Source organism: Syngnathus acus, unplaced genomic scaffold (genome assembly GCF_901709675.1).
Source record: "Syngnathus acus unplaced genomic scaffold, fSynAcu1.2, whole genome shotgun sequence".
In the NCBI taxonomy this organism is placed as follows: Eukaryota; Metazoa; Chordata; class Actinopteri; order Syngnathiformes; family Syngnathidae; genus Syngnathus; species Syngnathus acus.
In genome coordinates, this window is record NW_023590247.1 from 21612 (window position 1) to 34560 (window position 12949).

The 12949-nt window shown below is 42.3% G+C and overlaps 3 non-coding genes across 3 annotated transcripts; 2 read left to right on the top strand and 1 right to left on the bottom strand.

Annotated features, from left to right (window-relative positions):
- Positions 1 to 4292: 4292 nt before the first annotated feature.
- trnak-cuu lies at positions 4293 to 4365 on the bottom strand. Its single transcript has one exon. It is a non-coding gene; the product is annotated as a tRNA-Lys (tRNA).
- Positions 4366 to 6748: 2383 nt separating this feature from the next.
- Positions 6749 to 6821, top strand: trnat-agu. Its single transcript has one exon. It is a non-coding gene; the product is annotated as a tRNA-Thr (tRNA).
- Positions 6822 to 7234: 413 nt separating this feature from the next.
- On the top strand, positions 7235 to 7307 carry trnam-cau. Its single transcript has one exon. It is a non-coding gene; the product is annotated as a tRNA-Met (tRNA).
- Positions 7308 to 12949: the final 5642 nt, after the last annotated feature.

A 12949-nucleotide genomic window follows, 5' to 3' on the forward strand; every position in this document is an offset into this window, starting at 1 on the left:
GCAAAAATAAACAAAAAATAAAAATGGTAGCAACTTGAACAGACAGGTACAGTATCTGAATGATCTCACTCTATTCAGTTTTTTAATATGTCAAGTTATGAAATGCCATTACAAAACAAATTGAACTGTGTATATCCCCTTCAACAACGTGCTTAATTATTTGGTAGTCATGATGAATAATGTGATTGTTTAATTGTTTCAGGTGCAAAAACCAAAGATCCACTATCCCCAGACTATGTGCCAAATATATTTGAGCATACCCAGTCACCTCACAAACGAAAACTCAAATGGTGACTACTGCCACACAGACGGCTATCACTGGGGAAGCAATGGATTCCCTCACTGCAGAGTGTAAAAATCTGCGTGCAGAACTTGATGAACTGAAGGACAGTTTGAAACGCTGTACATGGAATGAAGAATCTTTGAGACATTGGTCCTGGTCGTTGCCTTAAAATTCGAGGCCGTAATTCGCCCAGCTCTTTGTTGAAACCAAGTTGTTGATGTTGCTTGGCCCCTGGACTCTTCTTCAACCGCAGATATCTGAAAAACATTTTAATAAAAATTGTTTTCACTATGATTAGATTTGTAACAGGTTGGAGAACAATAAATTATTTATGATATATATATTAATTACTGAGTGCTGAATGTGAACATGTTTCACCCAATCCAGCCATGCAGGTACAGTGGCAGCACAGCAGGATCTGACCATCTTTCGCTATTGCTACCCAAGGTCTGAGGGGAGGATCATTCATCCGTTGAGTGTTTTACCTGAAACAGATAATATGACATACCTTATATTATTATCAGTCCCTAATTTGGATATAATATACAAGCCTAGACCTCTTACTGTCCATTTATGCATATTTTACCTGCCATTTGGTAAGTTTTCTCATGAATCATTCATTTTTGAACAAGAGGCCTTTTGTAATAAAAAAAAGCTTAACAATGTGAGTTTTCGTTAGAATCACTTCAGTAGTTTTTTCACAATCACACTGTTACTGCCACGTGCGTGCTTTTTCCTTACCTTGGTCATGAGAAGAAATCGATTCTTGTTTAGGATCTGCCATATCAGCCCATCATGCACAAAACCTGCTGTAAAATACTTGTAGGCATCCAGACACTTGTATGCCTTAAGGTCCTTTTCAGTGTACGGAGATGGTGAATCGACGAGGTAATTATAAATATCTGGATATGAGAGTTCAGGCAGGTCGGCTGTTGCAAAATGCTCGGGCGATTTTAGCATGCTTCTCGGTAAAAGGTACGGATCCGTTGTGCCAACAAGGTTCAACTTCTCTCTGTAACGTTTCTTGGATTCTTCATCCAAATGCCCAACTTCGTTGGATAGCAAATCAGCCATAATTCGGATGAAATCGGTGAAAATGTAGCGCAGAAATCAAACGATCTATACAAACACGTAGGAACGAGCTGACGAGTTGACCGCCAAGATGGCGGCATAACACAAAATCACGTGATAAAACCACGTGACTGCAAAGCCTCTATTGGGGCAAGTGGCCCCCGGCCCACTGCGGCCCCCATTGGGGGGGGCCTGCAGCCCCCTGGCCCCCTGCGGCAACCCCTAACCCCAACCCTACCCCCCCCCCCCCGAGTGGGGCATGTGGCCCCCATACCCCGGCTACTTTTCAGTGTTTTTTTTCATTTGCCGTTCTCATCCCTGATGTTTAGCTCTGCTTCAAAATGAGGCTTGTCATCTTTCTTTGGTAACTGTGATTTCTTCTGTGGCTCATCACCTGACACCTACCCACAGTTTGCGGTATATTTGTCTCCCTAGACTCAATATATATATTTGTGTGTGTATATATAAACAGTGATCTCCACAGTACCACCATCATGTGTTCTTTTTTTTTTTAACAACCATTACTTCTAGAACATTCCTTGAAAATAATATGTCCCCATCAGTGAGCTGTTTTAGAACAGGCCTGTTGGCTACTCATGTGGTAGTTGGAGGCTGCCTTTTGCTGATGGGCACAACTGTAGTGTCCCTGCTAATGCGAACTTCCTGTGTTGCAGAGAAGAACCAGCGGACACACGTAGTCATTGCCTGTCTTTTTGTACCTTTAATCAGGATTCTGCTATTGGCTGTAATGAAGATTTGGCACACAAAACGTTTGTATATTCCTGAATTGTAAAAGCAGTGCTTTCAGGCCTCCTCATTTTAACATTGTTTTAGTGATCAACACACCAAAACATCTGCAACAGAGAAAACTTGGCATTTTTTCTTTTGGTTTTTGTTGAACTTAAAACTGACATTGGAGGGGTCTGCAGCCCATCTCGGGCCATGGTAAAGGGGCTGATCAGAAACCAGTTTATGGGGACAAGGACCGGGTGGATGAACTCAATCTGTTCTTCAACAGATTTGATTCCGCCTCCCTCCCATCCCTTCACCTCGCTCCGCACCTCATTCTGCCACCTTCGACACTCCAGCCCCCACGCCAGCTCACCAACCCCCTCTCAACCCCCCGAAGTCACTCTTGTGTCTCCACTCCATCACCCCGGTCTTCCGACATCCCTCTCTCCTTTACAGATCTTCAGGTGAGGAGTCACCTCAGAAAGATCGAGGTAGGGAAGACCCCGGGCCCAGACGGCATCTGGCCGAGACTGCTCAGGGACTGTGCGGACCAGCTGAGTGGTGTGGTCAGGTACCTGTTCAACCTGAGCCTGAACAAGGTCCCAGGACTGTGGAAGACCTCCTGCGTGGTCCCTGTACCGAAGGTGCCGCGCCCCAAGGAGCCTAACCACTTCAGGCCTATTGCCTTGACTTCCCACCTGATGAAGACTATGGAGAGGATCATCCTGGGTAACCTGCGTTCACTAGTGGGAGCGCAGCTGGACCCCCTGCAGTTTGCTTACCAGCCTGGTGTTGGGGTGGACGATGCAGTGATTTATTTACTGCACAGAACACTGCTTCACCTGGAGGACAACAGGAGCACTGGGAGGATCATGTTCTTCGATTTCTCCAGCGCTTTTAACACAATCCAGCCGTCACTGCTTCGGGTGAAGATGGAGAAGGCGGGTGTGGACCAGCGCCTGGCTGCATGGACAACGGACTTCCTCACCGACCGGCCGCAGTATGTGAGGTTACATCGCTGTGAGTCCGACGTGGTGCGCTGCAGCACTGGTGTCCCCCAGGGTACGGTGCTCTCTCCTTTCCTTTTCACCCTGTTCACTTCAGACTTTACCCACGACACCGCTCACTGCCACATCCAGAAGTTTTCCGACGACACGGCCATTGTTGGAAATGTCTCGTAGGGGAACGATCTGTAATATAGATTGGTCATCAAGGACTTTGTCAGCTGGTGTGAGCTCAACCAGCTTCAGCTGAACACCAGCAAGACGAAGGAGTTGATTGTGAGCTTCGGGAGGACAGCACCCATCTTCAATCCGGTGAACATCCAGGGATCGGGCATTGAGGTAGTGGAGAACTACAAATTCCTGGGTGTTCGCCTTAACAACAAACTGGACTGGACTGATCATACCCACGCCCTGTACAAAAAGGGCCAGAGTCGCCTCCACCTGCTGAGGAGACTGAGGTCCTTCGGTGTGTGCAGGGCTCTCCTACGGACCTTCTATGACTCTGTGGTGGCCTCGGCCATCATCTACGCTGTGGTCAGCTGGGGTGGGGGCAGTACTGACTGGGACAGGGGGAGACTGAATAAGATGGTCAGATGAGCGAGCTCTGTTCTGGGCTGTCCCCTGGACTCCATTGAGGTTGTGGGTGAGAGGAGGACGTTGATTAAGCTTAAATCCATCATAGACAACACCTCTCACCCCCTCCCTGAGCAGCTCCTTTAGCGGCAGACTTTTGCACCCTCGGTGTAGGAAGGAACGGTTCCGCAGGTCCTTCATTCCGTCTGCTGTCAGACTTTACAACATGCATGCCACCTGATAAAATGAATGTGTTTCGTCTCGACTAGCAGCACTTGTGTTTATCCTTGTCTGTTATTTACCCTTTTTTGTAACTCTGGCACTTGTTTTATTCTTGCACTCGTATTATTCTTGCACTCATATGCGCTGCTGTGACAAGTGAATTTCCCCGCTGTGGGATGAATAAAGTTCAATCAATCAATCAATCAAGAGTTGGTTCAGACTGAAGTCAAGTTTTTGATTTCTAAAGCATGAAACATTAAATTGACTATGAAGGGACTCAAACGCTCAATCATCTGATCCGGAGTCAGACGCCTTATCCATGAGGCCACATCGCTATGTGAAAGACTCCAATTTGTAAGTGTGTCCTTGATAAGACTAAGAATTCAACGGCTCCCAACAAGCAGGGACGCCCAACGTGGGGCTTGAACCCACGACCCTGAGATTAAGAGTCTCATGCTCTACCAACTGAGCTAACCAGGCTTCTCCAATTAAGAATTGTTTCATTCTTTCACTTTTTTTTAATGGGTTTGGTTCACGAAAACCAGCAGCCACATTTTAAATCTAGCCTCTGAAACACATTCGTTGATAAGACTAAACATTTAAAGGTTCCCAACAAGTGGCAGCTGTCCAATGTTGTCTCTAGTTGGAAACCCCAGCCCAAGTTGGAAACCCTAATTGGAAACCCTTGCCCCAGTTGGAATTCCTAGTTTGAAACCCTACCCGGAGTTGGAACCCTAGTTGGAAACCCTAGCCCTAGTTGGAAACGCTGGCCCTAGTGTGTAATAGAGAAAGCATTTTTTCTTTTGTTTTTTGTCACTTTGTTGCACTGAAAACGGAGATTGGGGGGGAGTCAGCACAACAACAAAAAAGAAATCAGAAACCAAAACCCTTTCTGACAGTATACAAGAGTTGCTTCAGACTGAAATAAAGTCGTTGATCTCATGAATAATATTAAATTGACCATGAAGGGACTTGAACCCTCAATCTTCTGACCCGAAGTGAGACGCCTTATCCATTAGGCCACATAGCCATGTGAACGACTGTACCAAGTGAAACATGGCAACGACTTCTGATGACTGCAGCCTTTTGTGGCAAGTGAAGTTCACAATTGTTCCAGACATAAATGGCCTGTGGATTAATCCATTTACAGTAAAAGAGAATTGTAATGCAATTGACATATTACCTTGTTAGTGCAAGTGGTCGTGCATCAGTCTCAAAATCTGAAGGTTGTGAGCTCGACCCTCATACGGGGCGCTGTTTTCCATAGTCCACAGAAAAATCATTGTCAATTTCAGAAGATAGTAGGTTGCTCAGAATAGAATAAAGTTTTCTGTCTGTGAAGTTGAAATGGCCGGCGGTTGAATCAATTTTACAGTAAAACTATTGTTAACTAGAATTTGCAATTCCTGAAGAAATTGCGTGTGAAGGTGAAGAAGTTGAATAAATATTTAAGGAATGTTGCAGAATGATGTTGAAAAATGTAGAAATGAGAAGGGAAAAAGGAATTGGGTGTGAATTTCAAAATAAAAGATGTGAAGTTTTTGGTAAGTTGTGGAATAAGTAGAAAAATGATTAACAGTTGAAAGTTGGAATGGGTTGAATCGGTTGAAAAATGTAGAAATGAGATGGGAAAAAGGAATTGGGTGTGAATTTCAAAATAAAAGATGTGAAGTTTTTGGTAAGTTGTGGAATAGGTAGAAAAATGATGAACAGTTGAAAGTTGGAATGGGTTGAATCGGTTGAAAAATGTAGAAATGAGAAGGGAAAAAGGAATTGGGTGTGAATTTCAAAATAAAAGATGTGAAGTTTTTGGTAAGTTGTGGAATAGGTAGAAAAATGATGAACAGTTGAAAGTTGGAATGGGTTGAATCGGTTGAAAAATGTAGAAATGAGAAGGGAAAAAGGAATTGGGTGTGAATTTCAAAATAAAAGATGTGAAGTTTTTGGGAAGTTGTGGAATAGGGAGAAAAATGATGAACAGTTGAAAGTTGGAATGGGTTGAATCGGTTGAAAAATGTAGAAATGAGAAGGGAAAAAGGAATTGGGTGTGAATTTCAAAATAAAAGATCTGAAGTTTTTGGTAAGTGGGAAGTTGTGGAATAGGTAGAAAAATGATGAACAGTTGAAAGTTGGAATGGGTTGAATCGGTTGAAAAATGTAGAAATGAGATGGGGAAAAGGAATTGGGTGTGAATTTCAAAATAAAAGATGTGAAGTTTTTGGTAAGTGGGAAGTTGTGGAATAGGTAGAAAAATGATGAACAGTTGAAAGTTGGAATGGGTTGAATCGGTTGAAAAATGTAGAAATGAGATGGGAAAAAGGAATTGGGTGTGAATTTCAAAATAAAAGATGTGAAGTTTTTGGTAAGTTGTGGAATAGGTAGAAAGATAATGAACAGTTGAAAGTTGGAATGGGTTGAATGGGTTGAAAAATGTAGAAATGAGAAGGAAAAAGGAAATATTGGTGAATTGGGTGTGAATTTCAAAATAAAAGATGAAAACGTGAAAATTTTGAATTTGGCAAGTTTGGGAATGTCCCCAATGTGATTTGAATGTGTTGAATTATGTGAATTTCAAACTGGAACAACGTAAATGTGAAATGTTGAATCTGCCATTAAGAATGAATGGGGAAATAATTGCCGGAAATTTGTGAATTTTGTGAAAACGGAAAATTTTTGGAAGGAAAAAAATGTAAGCACCCATGTCATGAATATTTGGAATAAGTGAAAAGTGGAACGGAGTGAATCGGTTGAAGTATGTGGAAGTAGTTTATGGACAAAAAAGTGAGCGGAAGATGTAGAATAATAATAAAGGACAGGAATAACAATAGTGTGAAGGTCTTCACCTTCACACTAACTATTCATGGCCTCGTTAGCGCAGGCGGTAGTGCGTCAGTCTAGTAAACTGAAGGTCGTGAGTTCAACCCTCACACGGGGCTCTGTTTTATTTAGTCCTAACCCTAACTCGAGCCCTTGTTGGAAACCCTATCCCCAGTTGGAAACCCAAGTTTGAGAATGCTCAGACAAAAGTAACTTTTTCTTTCAATGAAGTTCAGTTTGATGGAAATGGCCGGTGGTTCAATCTTTTTTACAGTAAAATAGAATTTTAAGACAGGTGTCACAAAGTCTCGTTGGCGCAGGCGGTAGCGCGTCAGTGTCGTAATTTGAAAGTCGAGAGTTCGATCCTCACACGGTGCATGATTTATATCCAGTCCAACCCTAACTCTCGCCCTTCCTGGAAACCCTAGTCCTAGTTGGAAAGCCTAGCGCTAGCCTAGTTAAGTTTGATCAAAATGGGCGGTGGTTGAATCAGTTTTACAGTAAAAACAATTGCACAAAATGCAAAAGCATAGTGTCGTTGGCGCAGGTGGTAGCGTGTCAGTCTCATAATCTGAAGGTCGTGAGTTCGACCCTCACACGGGGCATACTTTTATATAGTCCTCACTCTAGCCCTAGTTGGAAACCCTCATCCTCGTTGGAAACCCCAGTTGGAAACCCTGGCCACAGTTTGAAACCTTAGTTGGCTTCCCTAACCCGAGTTGGAAACCCTAGTTTCAGAATGCTCAGACTTAAAGTCACTTTTTCTTTCTGTGAAGTTCAGTTTGTTTGAAATGGCCGGTGGTTTGATCAATTTTACAGTAAAAAAGAATTGTAAAACTGCAAATGCACCTCATTAGTGCAGGTGCTAGCATGTCAGTCTCACAATCTGAAGGTCAAGAGTTCGGTCCTCAGGTGGGGCAGACTTTTTATATACCTAGTCCAAACTAGCCCTAACCCTAACTCTAGCCCTAGTTGGAAACCCTAGTCCTAGTTCGAAACCTTAGTTGGAAACCCTACTTTCAGTAGGGAGCAGGTTGCTCGGACTAAAATAACGTTTTCTTCTTTTAAGGGGTAGGGCAGCAAAGTAAGCAGGGATTGTGAATATCAGCAAGCACAGGTTGCTCGACTGGAGTCAAGAGAAACAAATTAAAAATTGTACAAAATTTGCCTCTTTCTTTTGGCTTTTGTCAATGACATTTGTGGTCATCACAACAAAGATCCAAACAGCACACAAACAGTTTACCGTAATTTCCGGACTATAAGTCGCGTTTTTTTTCATAGTTTGGGTGGGGGGGCGACTTATAGTCAGGAGCGACTTATATATGTTTTTTTTCACAAGTTTTTACTTGATCATTAACACATCACTTACTTACAAGTATAGTTGACCACTTCACATGTTATTTTTAGTATAGTTGATCACTTCACATGCTTTGATATCTTTATCTTGAACATATTCAAAACATGAAAAATAGAGAGAAAAAATCAAATAAAGTAATTAACACTTTAAAGCGCCATATCCTCTGGACATGTCCTCTGTCACCAGGATGACACCCCGCTCACTCTTTGTTCGATCCTCTGCCCTCTGGGAAGAGGTACAGGAGCCTGCGCTCCCGCACCACCAGACTCACCAACAGCTTCGTACTCCAGGCTGTTAGGATCCTGAACTCTCTCCCCCCTTCTGCGTAGCGTCCTGTACTTTTGCACTATATTCTGACTGTCTGCTGAATGCACACTTGCTCCGTTTTGCTCCTCTTATTTATTTATTTATTGTGTTATTTGTTTATTTATTATTTATTCATCACTCTTATTATTCATTGTTTGTGCCTTCTTGTTTTTATTTTGTGTTGTTTGCTTGTATGTATGTCGTGTACTATGTCTTGTCACCATGGTTATAGTGGAAACGTCATTTCGATTTCTTTGTGTGTCTCGGCATGTGAAGAGGTTGACAATAAAGCAGACTTTGACTTTGACATAAAGGACGAGAAATTTGATCGATGGATTTAATGATTTGGAGTGACACAAATGGTTTGATAATATGGTTGTTTAGTGATAGTTATTTAAAATATAGTTTATATATCGTTGTATGGGCCTGTGGAATAATTTGAACTGCGGCGCGGCACACAGCATTGTTGACAAAGGACGATCGATAAAAGACGAGAAATTTGATCGATGGATTTAATGATTTGGAGTGACACAAATGGTTTGATAATATTGTTGTTTATGTGATAGTTATTTAAAATATAGTTTATATATCGTTGTATGGGCCTATGGAATAATTTGAACTGCGGCGCGGCACACGGCATTGTTGACAAAGGACGATCGATGGATTTAATGAATTGGAGTGCCACAGATGGTTTTATAAACGTGTTATTTATGTAATAGTTTTTTTTAAATAACTGAATGTTACGTCAGGCCCGTTCTCAGCTCCTCGTTTGTGTTTGTCACGTTAGCATACCGTATCGTTTAGCCTGTTGTTGCTCGTTCATGTCTGTTCTTGGTGTTGGATTTTGTCGAATAAATTGTCCCCCAAAATGCGACTTATACTCCGGAGCGACTTATATATGTTTTTTTTCACATTTTTGGGCATTTTATGGCTGGTGCGATTTATACTCCGGTGCGACTTATAGTCCGAAAATTACGGTACCTATATTGTCCTCTTTCAATTTGATGATACACTAGACATGAAGATCTGTTTAGATTTGAAATCTTATCCATTAGGCCAGATAGCCATACAGGAAATTCTGACAAGTGATAGCAGTGCAATGATTTTTGAGCATATACAGTAAATCTACAGCCTAGATTCAAGTGAAGTTAAGATTAAGGGGTTCAAGTCCCTTCATTGTCAATTTAATGAATGTCAAGAGGAAAGTAGCCTAGTGGATAATGTGTCTAACAATAAATAATAGTTTTTGTTTTGTTTCTGCATTACCCAATACATCTCCTTCACATTGTGACACATTCTCCCATTATCTGTCTGTGTTAGGTAGAGAAAAATATTTTAAAGGAAAGGTAAGTATTGTTGTGTTGTGTTGTGTTGTATTGTGTGTTGTCATTACCGTATTTTTCGGACTATAGGTTGCGGTTTCTTTCATAGTTTGGGTGGGGGGACGACTTGTACTGAGGAGCGACTTATATGTGATTTTTTGTCACAAATTTAAAAAAAAAAAAAAAAAAGTGAAACCGCGATAAACGAACCGTGATGTAGCAAGGGATTACTGTAGTTTGAACTGCAAGTGACGTCAGCGGCGCGGCGGTTGTTTACTTAAATGACAAAGATGACGAAGGGCCCCATGTACTACCGGCATCTTTAGTGGCTTTGCTTGTAAGTGACACGTAGGACGAAGAGTTTGAAGGATTTAATGATTTGGAGTGACACAGAAGGTTTGAAAAACTATTATGGGTTTTACGCGCGCCCGGTCCTACTCTATGGAGCTATCTTTCACCTCCGTGGATGAAGGTCGGAGGCCGGCGCTCGGTCGGGTGGCTGTCCGGGGACGGTGGATGGGGCTCGGACAGGGCTTTTACGCACGCCCGGTCCTATTCTATGGAGCTCTCTTCCACCTCCGTGGCTGGGAGTGCCACCTCCGGGGATGGAAGTCCACGCCGCCACACGCCTGGAAGTCGATGCCGGTGCTTGGGGCCGTGTGGCGGTGAACTATTTATGTTATAGTTATTTGATATATTTTATTTCGTGTAGTAACTTGTACCGTAATTTTCGGACTATAAGTCGCACCGGAGTATAAGTCGCACCAGCCATAAAATGCCCAAAAAAGTGAAAAAAAAACCATATATGTATATAAATCGCTCCTGAGTATAAGTCGCCCCCCCACCCAAACTATGAAAAAAAACCGCGACTTATAGTCCGAAAATTACGGTATATGTTTTTATCGTTACAGTTCAGTAGTTGTTGGCTAGTTGAACTCTTTTTTTTGTTAAATAAAGAGCCGTTTACCAAACCCACGTCTTTCCTGGTACTTTGTTAAGGCTAAACAATATTGTTATATATATATATTATATAATATATCCTCGCTGGTCTGTTAGCTTTTTGCTGCCATCTGTGGTGTTAGCGGGTCATTTTGGACCGTGTATTAAATCAGCCATAAAATACCCTAAAAACAATCTTTTATCATCCAATGTTTTTCTTAACTCTTGTTTAGCTGGTTGGGCTCCCTTATCCATGAAAAGATTGGTTTTAATGTTTTTTTGTGGCCCCCTGGGCCTTTGGTTTAACACCATACCCCTAATTTTCAATGTCTAAAAAGTGGTCAAATGAACCTTAAGAGAAGAAGGCAACAAAATAATCAGATGTTCTTTTACCTGAGTGTAACTGAGAGATATTAAAACACATTTCTTAAATGTTCAACAAAAAAAAGATTTTCATTTTAATCTTATCAAATATAGTAACATCTATGGTGTTTCGGGTCATTTTGGACCTGTATATATTTACTTCAAGAAAAGGACAAAAACAAGTCTTTTTTTTCACACAATAGAACTTTAATACAATATTAAACAATATGAAAACCAGAACAGTCATAAATAATAAAAAATTACAATAAAACAAAGATTTGCAAGGTCAAATAAACAACAACCAATCGAGAAAATCACCAAAAGAAATCAAGTACTTGTTCTACAAATACTATGGGCAAAGAACATGCCTGTGTGTGTGTGTGTGTGTGTGTGTGTGTGTGTGTGTGTGTGTGTGTGTGTGTGTGTGTGTGTGTGGGTGTGTGTGTGTGTAGGTGTATGTGTGTGTGTGCGCACGCGTGCTTGTGTGTGTTTAGATGCATGTGTTGCAAACACTGTTAGCGTGTTCTTTGCAGATGTTTTTCTTGCAGGTGATGCACACTATGTATGTTTTTCTGTCCATACTGCTAGGGCAGACCTGACACCTCTTTCTTTTTGAGCGAGGTGGTCTCACTGGCTCTGTGGCTGTGGATGTGGATGGAGTGCTTGAGGCAGGACTGGTTGCTGAGGGGGAAGGTGATGCTGATGTTCTTCTGGTTGCTGTGGATGTGGATGGCGTGCTTGGTGAACCCTGAAGCTGTCTGACCAAGTCTGCAGCAACTCGGTCTCGGGGCACCCGTTCCCGTTGCTTGATGTGCGGCTGGATAAGGGAATTCCCGAGCTCCTCAATAAAAATTCTCCGCTTGGTGTTTTTGGTTGAATTCCACCCTTGGTCAATATGGGTCCACAACACAAATGCATTGTATGCAGACACATTGAGGATGTTGTAAAACACAACCATTGGCCATCTCCTGGTCATTCGCTGGCAAGTGTATGTGGCAGTCAGCTTGTTCAGATTGTCCACTCCTCCTTTGTTTTTGTTGTAGTCCAGGATGATGATGGGCTTTTTGTCTCTTCCTGATGACAGAGCAGCATCTTTGTGAAGAGTGGACATCAGTATCACATTCCGTCTTTTTTTTGGACAATATGAAACAACAGTGGTGGTATCTGTGAAAACAAATTTGGAGGAAAGTGGAGCCCTGTCCTTCACCAGCAACATTTCAGCGGGCAGCTCAGGTTTATTTTTTCTTACTGTGCCCACCATGGTGAGTTTCCTCTTGAGAAGTTCTTGTCCAAGGTCATAGCTGGTAAAAAAATTGTCACAAGTGATGTTGTGACCCTGCAGTCCAGTAGTCAAATCGAGAACTACACGTTTTCCTTGTTTTTTTTCAGGGATGCCGCTTGCAGATTTGCCTGTGTAAATCTGTAGGTTCCACGCATAGCTTGTTTTAGCATCACAGGCTGCCCAGATTTTTATGCCATATTTGCCTGGCTTGGTGGGCATGTATTGCCGGAATGGGCATTTTCCTCGGAAAGGGAGAAAACGTTCATCCACTGTCACCTCTGGCCCTGGGTTGAACATCTGTGGAAGGAGTTGCACCCATCTCTCCCAAACATCCCTGATGGGAGCAAGCTTGTCAGATTTTGCTCTGGTGTCTCGATTGTCAAATCGGAGGACTCCTGAGATCATTTGAAAGGTCTGAAGAGACATTGTTGCCCGGAAAATATGTCTGCCCGTTGATTTATCCCAGAGACTCTCAGTTGCCTCATTGCTGGATCTGTAAACTCCAGCAAGGAGTAGAACACCAAAGTAGGCATCCAGGAACGTCTCATCAATGTCTTTCCACGTGTTGGACTTTTTTCCCCTCAAGGTTTGTCATAGCAATTATGACTTTTTTTAGTGACAATGGCAAAAACAGATCAAAGCACGTCTTGATGTCACTTACTCTTGTCACAGCAAACC